Here is a 14,898-nt window from a genome sequence, read left to right on the forward strand (position 1 = left end):
GTATGTCGGGAGTGATTCTACACAATTTGAGGGGGGAGTCATTTCACAATTAAAATCATGATTAGGCCTGGTTCTCTTGCCTACAGGCCTGCTACAGCATATCAAGCCCTAACTCCATTTTGCCTCCAGTCACAGCTAGACCTCAATGGTCCGGTGAAGCTAACTGATGCTCCAGGACAGGATTACGCCAGCTGGAGACACCCTGGGGGGAATCAAATCTTTGCCTTCATCGCTCCTCACTGTTCTAAGATTTTCACATCTGGTTGCCCTCTGAGCCACCTGTTACAGGCATGCATATGCAGAAGACTGGCTCTAGACCCACATCTATTATCTTGCCCCCAAACAAAATCAAAATGGATCAAAGACACATGCTAAAACAGAAACAATCTGCTTGAAGGTAAAACAGGTAAAAGTCTAGATGACATAGGCACAGGAAATAGCATCAAGAATCAACAGTTTGCTCCCCCTCTTTCATTTTTATTTCCTCATTCTGCTTGAAGTTCACAGTATGCTCTTTCTTCCAAGTTACTTAGGGTATAAAGTTAGGCTTCCGCTGCATGCTCGCTTTCTTTTTCACTCATCTCAGAAGATTTTTAATTTCCCTTGTGATCTCTTTGCCCCATTGGTTAAGAGTGTATTGCATCACGTGGATTTCCAGACTTTCTGTTACTGATTTTTAATCTCATTCTGTGGCAGCTGGAGGGTAGGCATGACTTTGGTCCCTTTCAAGTGAAGGGACCTCGAGATTTGCCCTCGATGTGTTCTTGCTGGTTCTACGCTGCCCTCTCCCTTGGCAGCCTATCCTTGAGAAGTACCTTTTTCTGCTCGTCACTTCCGAAGCCCACTGTGCACGGTGCTCTGGGTTTACATGCCGTCTTTACAAGAACCTACTCAGACCAACTTCTACTTGTCTGAGCTGTCCAGTTTTGCGTGGGGTTTGATGTGGCACAATATGCTCTGCTTCCGGGTCCCCTGTCTACCCATTGATGCTGTCCTTTTTGGTCAACACTTTGAGGTACCAATTGGTCAGTCATTCAACAAGCATTAGTGGGTATCTGTTTTCTAGCAGTATACTAGATGTGAAGATCCTCTGACAGTAAAGTAGACCCATTTCAGGGACCCGCAGAGCTTCCAGCAGAAGGGGAGAGAACAATAGACCAAATATTCCACAGCTAAATACCACTGCGGCAAGAAAACCTGCAGGAGGAGGAAAATGCTATCCTACCCTATTCTGAGCTGGTTGGTCAGGAAAACTTTTCACGAGATGATATTTGGCTTGAGTTTGAGTTTGCTGCACTCAAGGACGTGTAACTTGGATGTTCGAGTCAGGATGATGTCCCAGGAGTGGTGATTCTGAGCTGAAACCTAAAGAGGGAGAAGTGCTCATCCATCCACTGAACGATTGGAATAATTCCTGAGTGCCCACCGTGGGCCACACCCTGCACTGGTCCCTGAGAGGTCCACGCATAGAGAATGCCTGCCGAGGGAAGCAGTGGGCATAAGTGGAAAAGCCCAGTAGGCTGAAACAGACAAGGACATAGTGTTTGCGCTGTTGGGTTTCAGTCTTGCTTTGGTCTGATTTCTTCCCACTCCTATATTCCTTTATTTTGCAGTGGGGATGTTTATTTACCCTGTGTCACTGGCGTGGGTGTATGTAACTTGTTTTTGGATTTTATAGAGTCTCACAGCTGAGTTTACCCTGAACCTCAGAGGAACTTTGAGCTTTGACTTTTGAGCAGTGTTGAAACAACTAAGACTTTGGGGACCCTCAGAGAGTGCGTTTTTTCATTGAGGGATGTGAGCCTTTGGGGGCCAGGAGCAGAAATGCTATAGTTGACATCTGGAATGTTGCCCTAATGCCCATAGGTTAAATCTGTGCTCCCCAGTGTGGTGCTACTGATAGGGGATGGAATCTTTAAGAGGCAGGGCTGGTGGGAGGTCTCCCACACTTGGAAGGTGAGAGTGAGATTCTAGCCCTCTTTTTCAGTTTCACACCCTAGCCATGATGGTCGCAGGTTCACCCCACCATATGTCCATGCCACGGTGTGCTGCCCACCCCACAAGAGTCCTGCATGCACTAGGTCTGCCTGATCATGGGTTGAAATCTCCAAAACTGTCAGCCAAAATAATTCTTCTCCTTGTGAATTGATTATTCTAGGTGTTTGTTACAGAAATGGAAAACTAACAGAACATGTAGGGGATTTGGCCAAGCGGTGAATGGTTAAACTGTGGGGCCAAAAGCACACAGGCTCTGAGAGGAGTGACTGGTTAAGCAGGAAGTTTAGATGAGCGAGGCATACTGTATCTGGCTATTGTCCTTCCCCTTTTCCCAAGCAAAACTGCCTAGCCTTGGGACAGCTCCTTGCCCAAACTATTTTTCTTCTGCTCTTTTCACTTCCACTGTTATTCTAAATAGAAGCCAGAGAGTTCATGGCTTCAGGGCTTCTCCTGGAAGTCTCCTTAATTCTGTGTGCTTTTGGTTGAGACAGCCCCTCTGAGTTTCTCTGTCACTGAACTAAGTCTCGTGTCCAAGTAATCGCTCACCCTCTGTGACGCCAGTCACAATCTGTGACAAGCAAGACTTTGGGCTTGGACTTTGAATAACACGGAACACATTAGACTTTAGGAGCTCAGACTGCATTGCTAGACAGACATAAAACTTTGAGGGCTGGGCGTGAAATGCTACAGTGTTGATATGGAATTCCTCTTGAAAACCCATGTGTTAAAAAGCGTGGTCTTCTCTTGGTGCTGTTTCGAAGTGGTGAATCTAAGAGGCAGGTTCTAATGGAGGTCTTCAGTCCCTGGGGATGGACCCTCCTGGGGAGTAATGCAGCCCCGCCTCTCCTCCTCTTTAGGTTTCACTTCCCAGCCATGAGGAGCAATTTTGCTCCATCACACACACCTGCCACGAAGTGCTGCCTTGCCACAGACCCAAAAGCAATGGGACCAGCTGATCAGGCCTGAAACCTCTAAAACTATGAGCCGAAATAACTCTTGTAATAAGTTATCTCAGATATTTGCTGCAAAGATGGAAAACTGTCTAACACACTATGGCCAATATTAGAAGTCTTTCTATCTGCAGTGGCTTTGGCCTCTCCAACTCCATGGGAGGGAAAAGACCCTGTATTGCCTGAAGAAATAAGGTGGTCGCCAGGGAAAATGGTACTGATTCTTCTCAGGACACACTCCTACTATGGTTCCTTGCTTCTAGACTTATAACTGGACTCAAGTACCAGCAGGGCCCTAGAGATGAGTTACACAGTATGAGTCATGAAGAGGTATACTTCATTTCAAAATAGCTACTTGAGTTTTCTAATTTATACAGGCAAAATATGTGGGAATCAATGTTAAGGGTTTAGAGTAAAGGTAGAAGGAACATAAAGTCGGATCAGATTGGATTTATTGACATGGGCTTGCTATGCTAAGATTTTGTGCTGGAAAGGACTGCAATAGTTTGTCAACTGGCTTAAATATGGATCAAAAGATGGCCCAATGTAAACAAGTTGGAAGTGCCCAGTCTCCCTCCGTTTCATGTAATGGAAAGTAGGCTTAAGGATCTTGAAATGTTAGAGAGGGTTTGTTACTTAAGACCTATTCAGTCTTTCTGAGGGGATCTACAAAACATACCTTCCAGTAGTACTTTAAGAAATACATTTGACGGGGGAGGTTTGGCATTGCTGAAGAGTTCTGTGATCAGTCTTTCCTCCTGACTAGACCACACAGTGGGAAAAACGACCACTTCACTGGAAAACCTGAAGGCGGAAGAATCAGATCCTGGGGTGGGAGAGAGCAGTTTGCAGCACTTGATTGCCAGAGGCGAGTGGGTGTGGTTACTGTAATGAATAGCAGAAGCAAAATAGCTGGCAGGATCATCCAAGGCGAAAGGGTAGTTGTTGCATCTGGCTTCTCCCAACCAAGAAGAGGCTCAATGCCTTGCGGATCTATTTGGATTTTGATGAGAACATATTCTTCACTTGCATGGGTCATTCAGGCCATTTACTGAGTATCTGGAAAAGTTTCTAGTTTTGACTGGAACCCAGCACAGGGGAGGATCTGAAATAGGTCCAGTCCACCGTGCAGGCTGCACTGCCCCTTGGGTCATCTGGTCCAGCAGCTCCAGTGGTGCTCAGAGTCTCAGTGGCAGACAGGAATGCTGTTTGGGTCACTTAGCAGGCCCCTGTAGGTGTGTTATAATGCATATCTTTAGGACTTTGGAACAGTCAAAAGAACAAACCGCACTCAGTCTACATCTCTTTGGGGTAAGGGATTCAGGTATTTTCAGTTGTATGCAGGACACTTTCAGCATGAAGACAGAATTATGATCTTGTTATTAGATTTATTTGGAAGTTCAGTGTAGTTTCAGGAGATGTCTATGGGTCCCAAGTTGAGAAGGGGTGTGTGGACCTGTGATGGGTAACTTTATGTGTCAACCTGACCAGGCTGGTGAGTAGAATGTTATTTCTGAAAGTGTCTGTGAGGGTGTTGCCAGAAGAGGTTAGTGAAGAAGACTGCATTTCCCCAGGGTGGGTCCCTTGAGGGGAGACTACAGACTTCAGACTTGGAGGCTTACACCAAGTGCCCCTCAGTAGCCCTCCAGCCCTGTACTGGGACTGGCACCATCAGCTCCTGTGTGCTTCTTGGGCCTTTGGACTGAGACTGGAGGCCAAACATTTGAGATGAGGGCCAGTTTGCGATGAGGGAAAAATCTGTTCCAGGTCAGTCTCTTTGGCCTATGGATGGCTGTGTCCTTCCTGTGTCCCTTTATATCATCTTCTCTGTGTGGGTATCTCTGTGTCCTAAGTTTTTCTTTTCATAAGAGCACCATCACACTGGATTAGGGCCCACCTCAGTGACCTTATATTTTAATGAGTGCCACCTTAAAGACCCTATCTCTAAATGATGTTGCATTCTGAGATGCCAGGCATTGGAATTCCAACAGACCAATTTGGGGGAGGGAATGCAATTCAGCCCATGCCGGCAGCTCTTTAGAGTCATTTTCTGTAACATCAAACAATGGGAAATGTTATAATCATTGCTATTTTCTGGGAACATGAGACAGGCATGAAATTTAGCCTTGCTGTTGGGCAGCTGGGACTAGTTCAGGCTCTGGCAGCCAGAGCACTGTCAGGACAGGGTCATGCTGGCTCATGAAGCAGGGTCTCCACCAGGCTCCACGAGAAGGGCAGAGGGTCTGGAAGATAGTACCCTTGGGAGGGGCTGTATGCTAAATGACAGAGGCTACAAGTAGGGGGAAGGCTTGGAGGGCAGAGTGGGTGAGGACAGGCCAGCCTGTCCAGGGAGGACCTGGGGGCCCAGCCTTAGGGAACCTCAGTCCAAGCTCCAGACCAGAGGAAGCAGCTGTGAAGTGTCTGGGCTTGAGCCCTTAGCCAATGTACTCTGACACAGAGGAGCCAGGGGCCTGGGGTGGCATTCCCACATGAATGGTCACATGGTAGGGGAGGGAGACAGGCTGGTTTGTCACTTTTGGAGTTGTCCTGCACTGTGAGAGAGGACCGAGGGCTAGGACTGGGGTGTCTTCTGTGCCAGGCCCAGCACCTGCTAATTGCCATGATGCATTAGCTGGGGTGTGTGTGTGTGTGTGTGTGTGTGACTGCCTAGCATGTGACCATTGTCCTGTCACCCCTTGCTTGGGGGGGGAACTGGGGAAGTGCTGCCCATGGTACCTTCCCCTTCACAAGTGAATACCCAGTCATGCTCCAAGAGTGGGTGATGGGAAGCTGAGAGCAGGTGCTGCTGTGGGGTGAAGTGGCGGGAGAGGTTACAGGAGCTCCTAGCCTGGCCCCTGCCTTCGTCTTGGCCTTGCTGTCTATCTGTGACACGATGTAAACATACATCGCGAGGTCATGAGTCCACATGCATTTACTTTCCAAATAAAATTCAAAGTGAGACATGCTGGCCCTCACCAACCTGGATATGGCTCTGGAGGGAAGCCCAGGGGACAGTCCTATCAACAGGACCACACTCAGTCCTCTGTGCTTGGCCTCACCCACCAGGATGGGGCCCATCAGGTCCCACCACAGCCACAGAAGTGCACTCTAAACCCAGAAGGCTCTGGTTTAGCTGAGTGTTTCGGCCCAGCCCTGGGAGCCAAGGAGAGTAGCTGGAGGGTGGGGTGGGGTGGGTCCCCGGATTATACACAGCCCACCAGAGGAGCCTGTGAGCAGTTTGAGGTGAGCACGATGTAGAATAAAGGTTCTGCCATGGCACTGGCTGGCTAGGAGGGGTGACAGGAACATGAGGCCTGTTGGAGTGGGCCCTGGCCCTGATCTCACTGCTCAGTGTTGGTGGGGAAGCTGCTTGTGCCTCCAATATCTCCTTCCCCATTGCCTCCTTTGCTGCTTTGGGGAGCCTAACACACCTGTTCATATCCATTAAGTAACACACTCACACTCATCTTGTTACAGATTTCTGTTCAGTGATGCAGTCATATCAGGACACATAAGCATCAGGAGCTCTTCAGACCCCCGAATACCTGTGGGGAGAAGGACGGGGAATCAAGGAAAAGGACAGAAACCACATTCAGGGTTCCGTGGGGGCCGGGAGGAAACTGTCTCTCATGGACAGGTTCTGATGAACTCCACAGTGGGCCTGCTCTTACTCATCCGCAAGGAGCTCAGGGGAGCGGGTAGAGTGCTATCCCGGGACAGCGACTGTAGTAAGCTTAGGACACCAGATAGGGACCGAGTTTAGCACCTCCAAGGGGCACAAGTCCAGGTGCTTCCCCAGGCCAGAAGGGCTGCGTGGTGTATGGCCCTCAGCAGGAGTTATCATTTCCCCAAAAGCTCTGTGATCACGGCTTTCTCACACAGCGAGGAAGGCTAAGTCTCTTGCACATTTCTCTGTTCCTGAGGCAGATGAACACCGACCTTGGGCCTGTGGCACCTGTAATCTGGCCCCTCACCAATCTATGCACATCACGGCTGGTCCCCAGCAGCGGCACAGACCTAGTATGCTAAAAGTCATCATCATTTACGGGAAACTCAAATTCACCTGGACTTTGGTATTTTTATGTGCAAAATCTGGTAATCCCAGTCACATGATACTACGGTGGTGTGCACTTTAAAAGAATCAGATCTTTTTTAGGGCGGAAAAAGGGAGACTTTTTGGAAAGCAAAACCAAGGAGCAAGGAGGGAATCTCTCCGCCTCCAGGCCCTGACCATCCAGGAGGTTAGGTGGTTAATGGACCTGCCAGGCGGCCCTCAGAGGACGCAGCAACGGAGGTGGGAGGGGGGCCCCGCTTGCGTGACAGCCTGCAACAGAGGCGCGGAAGGAACTGTCAGGGGCGGCACAGGGCGGCAAGGGCGGGGGGGGGCAGTCTGTCCCGGGACAAGGCTTTCTCCTCAGTCAGTCGGTAGAGTGCCAAGCTCTGTGGGGCTCTCACAATGCCACCAGGAGATTGTCCCCTCTGGTACTGGACTGCAGCTCAGCCAGGAATCTATTCTCCCCTGCCCTTAGCGCTGCCCTCAGGAAGCACTGGATGCCAGATGAGGGCGGAGCACTGCTGATCCTCATGGCCCTGCTCCTGGAGACTGGGATGAAAGTTACTGAAGGTCACAGCTAATGTAAACCCTCTGCTTGTTGAATACCCTTGCCATGCCTGTTGAAAGTGACTAACCTAGGGTATGTGTCGATTTTGGACTCGGTTCTGTTTTATCTCTCCACGTGCTTCGTCTTGTCGCGGGAACGCCACACTGTCCTGACTGCTGTGGTCTCCTACTAAGCTTTTAAATCAGGAATTGAGAGTCTTCCACCTTTTTTCCTTTGGTTTCAAGATTATTTTGATTTCAGAGTCCCCTGGAATTCCCTATGTGAGGATCAGCTTTGGTATTTCTGCCAAAAGGCCATTGGGATATTGCTAAGGATTGAAATTGAACGAGTAGATACATTTGGAGTACATTTCCATCTTAACAAAATGACGTCTTCCTTTCATAACACAGCTTGTCTTTCTACTTATTTGGGTCTGTCTTTATATTTTTAAAAAAGTGTTCTATAGTTCTAAGTGTGTAAATTTTGCATCTCACTGGCTGAACTTGTTCCCGAGTAGTTTACTCTTTCTGATGAAGCTGTAAATAGAATTACTTTCTGAATTTCCTTTGCGTACCGTTCCTTATTAGCGTGTAGGAACACAATTGCGTGTTACATGATGATCTGGCATCCTCAAACTTTACTGAACTCATTAGCTTGAAAGCTTTTTGGTGGATTCCTTAGCATTTTCTCTATATAGGATCATCCCACCTGCAAGAAGAGACAGTCTTATTTGTGACTTTCCAAGCTGGATAGCTTTCATCTATTTTTACTGTGTCATTGCTTTGGCAGGTCCTCCCGGTACAGTGATGCATAAAAATGGTGAAAGTGGGGCTCTTGTCTTGCTGTGATCTGCAGTGGTTAACTGATGGTCAGCTTGAGTGGGGGTGCCCAGCCGAAGGGAGTCAGCGTGGTTCCGGGTGTGGAAGACCCACTCTCAGGAGGAGTGTTGTCAGAATGGTATAAAAGGAGAACGGAAGGGAAGGACTTCCGCTGATTTTCCTCAGAGGAGCTCTGGTCTTGGCCTCCACACTGGGTGTCCTCTCCTGGCTTTCAGAGCAGATTCTGTCTTTTGGCCTGGGGTGCAAAGAAATATCTTTGCATCTTTAGCTTCTAGCGCCAACCCTCCGACCTCACAGCACAGACCCCTCCCTCGGTCTTCCTTCGTAGAGGATCCTTCCTTCGGCCTCCTGATGGGGACTCCTATGGGACATTGCGGTGGGCTCCAGGCCTTTGGCTGGGTCCTTCGGATGTCTGATGTGTGACAGATCTTTCGTACTCTTCTGCATTGGACTGTGGGCGGCCACTGGGGGCCAATCTTGTAAATTTCTGTGTCCTGCATTCAGCCTGATTCAGAGCACTGCAGTCTTTTGGAGAGCCTCGCCCCAGCCCTGCAAACTCTTGTAAGCACTGACTAATACATGATCTTAGGGACAAAGGTGTCATTCTTTCATCATTGAACACGAGGCGAGTGTGGGTCTTTCATAATTGCTTCCGTTCAGGCTGAGGATGTTCCCCTCTTTTCCAAGTTTTCTGGGTGTTTTCTCACAAAAGGGTGTGGGATTTTGCCAAATGCTTTTTCTGCTTTGTTTCAGTTATCTTGTGGTTTGTTTCCTTCATTCTATTCATGTGGTGTATTCCGTTCATTTCTTTTCATCGTTGGACCATTGTAACATTCCTGGAATGAAAGCGATTCGGTTGTGATGTAGCATTCTTTGAATATGCTGCCATCAGGGGTTGTTGTGGCTTATATTCAGATGGCCCCCAAGAGCCTCATGCACGCGTAGGTGGGGCTTCTGGAAGGTGGTTGGCTTGTGCATACAGCTGACTTGCTGTTAGGAGGTGGGGACTGGTGGGAAGAGGCAGGTGAGGTCACTGGGGGCGTGACCCGGAAGGGTTTCACTTCTTCCCTTGCCCCTCCCGTGCTCTCTCTGCTTCCTGTCTGTCAGGCCACGAGCAAATCTCCTACCGGGCTGCTCTGCCGTGTGCCGCTCCCACTTGGAGCCAGTTGGCTATGGACAGAAACACTCCTCTCCTCCTCACAGTTGTGGGTTAGGGTATTGTGTCCCGGTGACGAAGAAAGTGACTAAGCCGGGGACATTGGTCTACAGCTTCCTTGTGCTGTCTTTGCCTTTCTTTGTATCACGGCAACGTGGGTCACATAGAATAAATTAGCAAGTGTGCCTCCCTCTTCTACTTTTTTTTTAAGGAAGAACATGAGAGATATTGAAATCTTTTTTAAATGTTTGGGTTGAATTTACCAGTGCAGCTATCTGGTTCTGGGTTTTTCCTTGTTCTGAGATTTTTTGATAACAGATTCAGTCTCTCTACTTGTTATGGGCCTATTGAGAATTTCCATTTCTTCAAGAGGTATTTTTTTTTTTACTTTGTGTATTTCTAAGAATTTGAAAATGTCACCTAGATTATTTAATTTTGGTATACAGCTATTCATAATAGTCTCGTACAATCTTTTAAAAAAATCTTGGTGGACTGCAGGTGTAGCTCAGTGGTAGAGCACTAGCCCCGAGCTCCATCCCTAGCACTGAGAAAAGATAAATCTCCACAAGTTCAGTGGTGTTGTCCCAACTTCCCTTTCTGGTTTTAGAAATTCAAGTCTTCTCCCTTTTCAAGCACAGACTGGTATTTCTTCCATGTTCTCACATTGCAGAGAAAGGACAGCCTTGTTGGCTTCCACTTGTACCTTTTCCTATAGTGTTGTGCGAACCAACAGAAAGAGTGCTTCGTCTATGAAAAACATCACTGCCAGGGTACGTTTCCTCAGATGCGTCTCCCACGCTAGGGCACAATCTCAAGTACTCTGGAACAGCAGCTCAAAGCAACACATGCAATGGTTTCACTGTGCATCCACTCAGCAACTCTGCAAGTTTCCCAGAGATGCCCGAGCCTGGTACCGCCATGGCCTCCATGTGGCATGGTGAGTGGGTCCCGAGAACAAAGGGGTACTCTGCGAGGTGAACTGAGACACCATTCCTTTCGCCCCCGGGCTTCCTAGGCCCCTTTCTAAGCAGAGAAATTCATAGTCAACAATCTGTGTTAAAGTTTGGCACCCTCCTTTCCACCGTGGGTTTTTCTGGGGAATGTGAAGCTGGGACTGTCTGATTTTCAATTCAGTCAATGGACTCTGGGCCCTGTGAGCGGGTTTCAACCTGGACACTTGGTGGGGAGCACAGTTGTTTCCTGAAGATGCTCGCACCAGCCTCCTGCCTGCCAGCACTCATGTTATAAAAGGCAGCCACTGCCCTCATCGCTGTCCGTGTCCGCACGCCGGAATACTATGTCCGCCACCTGGCACCAGACCCTTAACAGGTGAGTGAGCCCGACCCCACCCCGCACCGGTGGCCTAGGGAGAATGATTGCTATCTTCTCCTGCCGGTTTTGTCACCACCTGGACTCTGCCGCTTGGGAATTGTATCATCTTCATCGACTGCCAGTTCCTCGCAGCGGTGCCCGCCTCCCACCGTGTTTTCTGGAAAGAGCCGCAGGAAGAGTCTCTGAGATGGCAATGACAGCCACGAGGCACAGCACTGGTTTCAGCAGTGTATCCCGTGCCCTCCAACGGAAGGGTTCAGAAGTAGGGACTCTGGTCTCACATGATAAATCACATTTCATGCTCTACCTCATTGCCATGGATCTTCTCACTAATTCCTAAATATTTTGCACAACAATTCTAGTACAGTAAGTTCCCACCTTAGGAATGACTCTGACGTACGAACAATTCTCACAGAATGGAACTTGTTTGTTAGTTGGGAGCTTACTGTATCTCCATCTCCTTTCCTGTGAGTCCCTGTTGTCAACAAAGAGGCTGCCCAAGCAGGCGGAAGCCCCCTAGAGCGCTGTGCTCCGGGACACCAGCTCTCCCACACGTGAGATGGCAGTCTATCCCCTGCTGTAGTGGAGTCACAGCCTCTACTCCATCCCATGCCCCTTACCTCGCTTCATGCAGGTCCTGCAGTCCTCTGGAATGACCGGGGGTCTCCTACCCAGACGCAAACTGCACTTTGCCCCCGTGCTGTGAGGTGCTGTGATCTCACACACTCCTGTGTCACCCTATGCATCGGTCCCGCCCCAAATTAAGCTGGCAGGACGGACGCTGCCTGTGACAAGCGGCAGCTTTGGAAGCTGCTCCCCTGGATGAGGCCTTTGCGGGGTTTTCAGAACAAGAAGGCTGCTCCCAAGTTGCAAGGGTTGTGGGTTTCCCGATGTCCTCACAGGGAATGGAGGCACTGCAGTTCTCAGGTTCACCGGCTCTCCGAGTCCCGAGGCTAGAGCCTCCCACCCTGTCGGTTCCCCCCGTGGAAGTGGAGCCCTGTGCCCACAGAGCACGCCATCTCCCTGCATCGGTTCCCCTCAGCATCATCCCTGGGGCCTGATGTCCATCAGCGGGGTCTAGGACCCCGGGGGAGGGGGGAATCCTTAATCCCAGGGCTCAGACAGGGTGGCAGGTGGAGGGGTCCCTACACACGCACGTGCACACATTCACACAGACCTGAAAGAGACCCAGCACAGGCACTCAGGGCAAGTGCTCAGAGCCCACTCAGCAACCGCTGCACCCCCAAATCTCAGATGTGTTCAGTGACACCGATTGGAGGAGAGGTAGAGCTTGCCAAGGACACGGTGGCCTCCCTCAGAAGAGGCCTTGGGTGCCAATGACACCCAAGACAGACCGGCTCCCCTCCCTTCACCCAACGAACAGACACCACTCCCCTGGTGGAAATGGGGAAACTGGAGCTCTGGCCTCAAAGTCAGCCCTTCAGGCCACGAGTCTGGGGACCTCTCTCCCGAAGAGGGTGAAGAAAGGCGCTTCCCGGTCACCTGAAGAATGAGAGAGTCACCTGGGCCACGGGGTTCCCATCCCTGCCTGTGGTACCTGAAGCTTGTATTCGGAGCACAGCCTCAAACCGCACCCCACGGGCTCTACCCACCTGGGACCGGGAGGGTGACTGAGCATGGCCCTGAAGGACACACTGGGGCCTGGAGGAAACCCTGGCTCTGCTCCGTGGGAGAGCTGAGGTCTCCGGCTACGTGAGAGTCAGAGGGACAGGGCTTCCAGAGAGGCCAAGGTATGAAGTCCGGGGAGGGAGCTGGGGCCCTGCCGGCACGGAGGTCCTCGGACTGGAGCAAGGAGCAGCGGGACAAAGAGCTTGACCCAGGCGGGGGTCAGGCCGGGCTCCCAGGAGACTGGCCGAGTCAGGGCTGGGAGGGGTCCGCTGCTTCTAGGCTGTGGAAGGCCCTTGCCGGGGCTCGCTCCTGAAAGCATACAGAGGCGGCAAGTGTGAGCGCAGATGGTTAGCACGGGAGGGGAATCGCCATGACCCCTGGAAGCCAGCAGAGCAGCCGCGGTCCTGGCGAGGAACCTTCCTGGGAAGGGCATCTGTGTAACACTGGCCTCCGCCCCGTGCTGGGTGACAAGCCGGTGGAACACGCAGCAGCCACACAAGGCGCCAGGTGCAAAGGTTTTATTGTGCACAGTGCTTGCCTGCCAGGGTGGCAGAGGGCAGCCGAGGGTTCCAGGCCGCGGGACTGAGGCGAGGTGCGGGCTCTGACCTGGGGTGTGGGCATGGGCGGGGCACTGACCCGCTCCATCCAAGGGTGGCTCTCTTCCTCCTCTCCCTGACAACACATCTGTCAAACAGCACTTTCTCGCGGTAGTGCACAGGGGGCCCCCGCTGGAACACCTCTTCGGCCCCCTGGTAATCCAGGTCCTCCAGGGCTGCGATGGAGTAGATCATGGCTTCGGGCAGCAGGACCTCCAGCACCAGCCTCACCTTGTCGGCCCTGAGCAGGGATGGCACGGGGGGCTCTATGCTATTGCAGACACGCTGCAAGTGGCTGGCCACGGTGTACAGCTGGTCCTCATCCTCCAGGTAGGTCTGCACGGAGACCAGGGGCTTGTCCTCCTGCAGGAATTCCGTGAGCCACTTGGACGGCCTCCTGCCCTGCAGGACGTCCAGGAGGTGGGCGTCGGCCCCCTTGGTCTCGACGATGAAGTTCACAAGTTTCCTCATGGCCCGGTCGCGTGCGGCCCTATCGCGATCGGGCAGCAGCCTCTTGCGGGGCCTCTGTGGGCCCGGGGAGGCGTCGTCCTCTGAGTCCTCCAGGTCGGTGTAGTGGACCTCGGGGAAGCGCAGGTGCGGGGGCCCGTCGTGCAGGGCCCTGCGGATGGGGTAGCTGACATTGGCTGCATAGTAGTCCAGGAAGGAGCCACGAAAAAGCTTGCTGGCCCGAACTTGCCTGTAGTGGGCCACCAGGGAGAGGCACCAGGTGGCGCTGTGCCCGTAGGCGCAGATGGCTCTGCGCAGGAGCTTTCCTTTCTCCTGGCAGTCCAGGGGCTTCAGCCTGCGCAGAGGCACGAGGAGGCCGCTGCGTTGCGGGCACAGCTTGGCGTCGATCAGGAGCACCCTGGCCATGGGCACTTGTCCGCTGACGCTGGTGACCACTGCCGGCCAGAAGGGGAGGTCCCCCGGCTTGTGCCACACCAGCGAGCCTGCTCTCAGGGGGGCAGACCTGGGGCGCCCCGTGGAGCCCAGACTACTGGCTGGGCCCTCGTGTGCCCGGCGGACCCTGCGGGGCTGGGTGCATGTGAACTGCGGCTTGTGCCCGTGCGTGTGAGCGACAGGTGTAGGTGCAGGCCGGCCTTTCTTCCGGTCGGGCCCCAGGAGCTTCCTCTTCCTGTGCGGTGGGCCGCGTGGTTGGCGCAGGCCTAGGCCAGGACACGCAGAGGAGGAGGCCTCCCCTGGCAGGCCTGGTTTCCTGGGGGCGCCCCTGGGGGAAGGAGCGGCCTGGGGCTCGGGGCCAGTTTGCGGGGTCTGTGCAATGGTTGCCCTGGGTGTTGTGGGGCTGAGGCCCACTGGCCTGGGTGGTACCATCTGCACCCCCCCTCGAGTGCCAGTGTCGGGGCCCAGGGGGAGGTGGCACAGGGACACGACGGGAAAGGCCAGCAGCTGCGCCCTGACCTGGCCCTCACAGCCCTTTCTGAGCAGTTCCCCTGCTGCTGCTGCTGCTACTGCTGCTGTTGCCACTGCTGCTGCCCGGACCCCTGGGCTCTCGCCTGTGCTGGGCCCTGCTGGTTCTCCCAGCCCAGCGGTAGCGGGAGCAGGGGCGATGGCCTCGAGGCCCGGGCCTTCCTCAGGGTGGCGTGTGTGGCCTGCCGTCCCGAAGGGCAGTGACAAGGACACTGAGCGCCTCCTTGGTCTGCATCCCCTTGGCCTGCTCGGGTCCCTGGAGTGGCCTCTGCGGGTTGCTGGCTGCCGGGCAGGGCATGAGCAGGCTGGCTTCTGAGCTGTCTTCGAAGGCCCTGGGGCAGTCCCTGACCAGCAGCCTTGCCTTCCCTC

This window comes from Fukomys damarensis, unplaced genomic scaffold (assembly GCF_012274545.1).
Source record: "Fukomys damarensis isolate Sample0158 unplaced genomic scaffold, DMR_v1.0_HiC HiC_scaffold_39, whole genome shotgun sequence".
In the NCBI taxonomy this organism is placed as follows: domain Eukaryota; kingdom Metazoa; phylum Chordata; class Mammalia; order Rodentia; family Bathyergidae; genus Fukomys; species Fukomys damarensis.